We start from the raw sequence: 4,754 nt of genomic DNA on the forward strand, positions 1-4,754 counted from the left end.
AAAGAGAGACACTGACAAACAATCTATGTCGAGAGAGATTGATCTGCTTAATACCATCTTCTAAAGAACCAATAAAAATTCGTTACAATATGATTCTTTTTAAGTTTTATTTTACCCTGTCTTATCTTCCCAATATTATAAATGACGAAATATGTGAAAAAGTTTATTACTCAATTATGTCATGTATGAACCGATTTACATGAAATTTGGTGTGAATATGTTAGATAGGGCAGGATATAGATAGTTTTTATCCTGAAAGTTGTAATTTGTAGTTTCCCGCGGGACAAAAGAATAAAATGCTTTTTTGACAAACGAAAAATGATTTTTTTGAAATAAATGACATACAGCATAAACATGGGGCTCACTCAAGGATCGATTATTTTTATGTATAGAACTGAAGAGTCGCCGCAACTTTAGGGCGACTCCGTACTGTGAATTTTTCCGCGCGATATTGAATTACAATTTCTTTACGATTTTTTTGTCATCTCATCATCCCAGCCTATATAATGTCCCACTGCAGGGCACAGGCCTCCCCTCAGAATGAGAGGGCTTGGGTAGTACTTCCCACGCGGGCCCAGTGCGGATTGGGAACTTCACACATACCATTGAATTGCTTCGCAGGTTTGTGCAGGTTTCCTCACGATGTTTTTCCTTCACCGTAAAGCTCGTGGTAACTTTCAAATGTAATTCCGCACATGAATTTCGAAAAACTCAGAGGTGCGAGCCGGGGTTTGAACCCACGACCCTCTGCTTGAGAGGCCATATATGTCAAACCACTCGGCCACCACGGCTTACATCACACGGTTTTTTTTTGTAACAGTCGAATAACAAAAAAATAACACCGACTGGCATTTAAATAAAATTCAAATATGGCTTAAGTTATCTAAGCTGTGGCAGTATTACTACGAGCTACTGTGAGGGAGATAATGACTTTCGGACAAATAAGTGGCTAGACGGGTAATTTGGAAGTTTCTCCTGCAGCCTACAGTACGATAATAGTCGCAGAGCCGACGTCGCAGGTGACACATCATTTGGCAAAGGATAATTCAAAGTGTGTAGTGTTTAAGTGTGTACGGTGTAAAGGACGATGTCTATTATTTTCTCTCTTTTCCATACATTGGGAAATGTACCGTTGCACAATTTTATCGGTAATTGGATAATTGGTGGATGTAGGTAGCTGGATCTATGGAATAACTAATGCTCATTTTATTCTGGTATTCCTTGGTTAATAAGGATTAACGTATTTCATAAAATACAGAGATATTGAAATTTAGCAGAGGTTATCTTCTTCTCATATAATTTAAAGATCACAATGTAATTGAATTTAGTAAAATAGACCAGTAAAGCCGCGGGTAGAGACTAAACATATAGTACTCTCACTTTATATGTTACTAGATTTTGCCCGCGGCTTCGCCCGCGTGGAATTCGGTTATCGCACGCTGTTCCCTCGGAACTGTGCATTTCTCCGGGATAAAAAGTAGCCTTTGTCACTCCCTGGCCCATAAACTATCTCTAATGCAAAATCAGTCGATTCGTCGCTCCGTTTCGACGTGAAAAGACAGACAAACATACACCAAACACACACACTTTCGCATTTATAATATTAAGTATGATGGATTATCTCAATCATAGTTTCAATTCTCAAGAAATTTCTCTAAGTGCGCTTTAACTTTAATTACATTTTGATTAGATACGAACTTTTTACAAACTTTTAAGATGTAGTTAAACACTATTACAGTATTGTGAGAAAACTTAGAATTAAAATCTTGCAATTAAATAAAATCCCTTTTTTATAATGATAGGTTTGATGACAATGCATGTACATACAGCATTCAGCTGCAGAGAAAATGTACCCCCCTGTAATTGTGGTATCCATAGTTACCGCCGTTACAGGGGGTGGTGGTTAAATAAAAAGTAGCTACTAACCGTGAGTTTTAAAAAAACTTGTTAGGTATTAAACAACACAAACACAAATTGATTTCAAATTTATAGTTACTACATTTATTAACGTACTTTTTTTTTGGACTTTAAGCTAACGACGAGTTTGAATCGTGAACTATTTCAATTTTGACAATTTGAGGGTTAAGTCAGTCGTTAGATCTTAGCCTATAAGTGACAGCCAGCTGTAACTAATTCAACACTTACGCGGGTTTCAGACTTAGAGGAACTTTAATGAAAGGTGAACAATAGAAGCCGTTATTAAGCTACTATATTGACGCACGTGAGATGAGTAATGATGTGTTTTTATTCAGAAACAGCAGCAAAAAGTGAATGGTTAATTACATATTTACAAATAGAGAAGTATTATTCGTAATCTTCCATGTATTATTCGTTGTTTAATAAATTTGAAATGAACAATTCCTGTGTTTTTTCTATTTATTATAAGGTTTATTTCAAGGATCTTGAGAGCAGCTTTAACAAATTTGATGAATGTTGTTAATGAAGGGTGCAATCGATTTCACGGTATAATCTCTGGGAAAAACACGTGCTTACGAATTGAAGCTACTTGTTTGCCCAAGTACAGTCAAGGGCAAAGATATCGACACGTCCAAAGTTGCAACATATGTATACACGGTCTTAATGTTAAGTGCATAAGGTCGTGTATACATATTTTTGCAACTTTGGCCGTGTCGATATCTTTGCCTTTGACTGTACTTCTATAGAAGACATAAGTGATAAATTAGGGGCAACAAATGTAAAAATGCGTAGAACTGTCATCGCTAACAAGGGTAACAATTTAATTTAGAACGCAAGCTTTTCTTTAGCTGGCCGTGTTTATTATTTGTTTGTTTATTTTTTGGGGTCAAATCTTGGAAGCTAAATTTGACCCACTTCCAACGGTCCGATTGACTTTAAATTTGTCTTACTTATGTAAATTTGATGATAATACAAAAATCAGGTAGTGAGATCTTGATGGTATTGCCAGGATCGTCTCCGCAGGTGGGAACTCCTCAATGGTTTATAGTACCGACTTGAAATTCAGTACGGATATTCAGTTTAGATGACAATGCAAGTATGACCAACAGTCAGCAGAAAAGCTTGTATTAAAAATGAAATTTTTGACAGAAACCCTGATTGTCGAAGGCACTGGAATCGCTATCGTTTTCACCGCTTTCTATCAAACGGCATAAGACGAGGGTAGAAAGAGATGTCGATGCGATCGCAAATGTCAGCGCGTCAGACAATACGGCCTCTGAGGGGCTACTACGAAATTCGAAAATCGAAGTTCGTATCGTACCGTCCCTCTCATTCTCGTTTTAAATAATATGAAGCGTCTGCGGGACGGCAAGACACGAATTTTGCACTTGGTAATAAAGGGTCTGGGCAGCATAAACAGCCCTAACATGATAAAGTGCCAGAGCGCGTTAAACTAAGTTAGCGTAGTACGCGTTCACTGGAAACTATCATTAATCGAGCTTAAACTTCCTCGAAACTTCACCGTATAATAACTTATTGTAAACACGTACGGTATGGTCACTCAACTCGTTATAGCTAGCTGTTTGTGCCCTGTTTAAAGTTGCTATGGCTTGTCGCAGTTAGTATCGTTCATGACATTGAGCAAAACGACCATTGTATTTCCGGGTGAGCGGTTAGTTCCAATGGAGTGCCGAAAAAAGTTTCTCGATGCGGGCTACGTATAGATGTCAATAGGTCACTGCTTAAGTGGCTAAATAAGAAACAAACAAGCTGAGATATTTGGTGCATAGGGGAAATTCGTGTCTGTACTGTTGACCATCAGTGGTGTAGCGGTATAGCACGCGGTACGGAATACCGAGTACCTGGGTTCGATTCCCAGTGATGATCTTATTTTTCTGTTTTCTGTGCATCTATATTTCAGTTTGTATTTTCAATTTAGGTTTACGGGATGACCGTAAAAGTAAAATTTTGAATTGAAATAAAAATACAAAAGATTCCAAAAAACAATCTTCCATTGTATTTGACTAGATATTTATTTTTCGACACACTTCATACTCGCAAACCCTCTACAATGCGTTCGAAAACCGGAAATTATGGCCAACATGAAAATAAAATGTTTTGTTTGTGAAACTATTATTGTTGCTTAATAATACTGAAATATATTTCAAATAGCGATCATGTCTCAAAAACAAAATAATTTGATTGGTCGAAAATGCGAGAATGCGATGAATGACAGTGTTGTGGCGCGCCATGGTAGAGGCCTATGTCCAGCAGTGGACTGCTGTAGGTTGATGATGATGATGATGGTCGAAAATCATAACATCAGTCAAGATGACGTTTTATTGAAAATGAAATGTCAATTGCAAACAATTTTGATAAATCTCGCACGTAAGCCATTTAAAAAAAAACTCGCACGTAAAGCATGACAAGTTCCTATTTAGCACTCGGTGGAACCGATATCAAGTTTTTTTTGATAAGTGCGGAAAATTCTGACTGTGATAGGATTCTACCGAGGGCTAAACACAACATGAGAGTTGGAATCGCGTCTAGTTTTTCTTTGAATTAAAAACAAACTACGGTAGTGTGACGGCTGGTGACTGCGATAATACGGTATTTGACAACTCCTGAATTTGCCATATCTTAATTATTATTGAGTAAGAGGTACTGCCTTTTCGCAACGTAACGTTTAGCAACCTGTTTCATTTCGCAAACTCTAAAACTGTAAATGTTTCAGGATTTATTTCAGGGCCATCGTGTAGAACCCTTTAGGTTAGGTTAGGTTAGTTTTATAAAAATCCTGAAATATTTACAGTTTCAGAAATATTAAACAGTTGGGA

This window comes from Choristoneura fumiferana, chromosome 10, assembly GCF_025370935.1.
Source record: "Choristoneura fumiferana chromosome 10, NRCan_CFum_1, whole genome shotgun sequence".
Lineage (NCBI taxonomy): Eukaryota > Metazoa > Arthropoda > Insecta > Lepidoptera > Tortricidae > Choristoneura > Choristoneura fumiferana.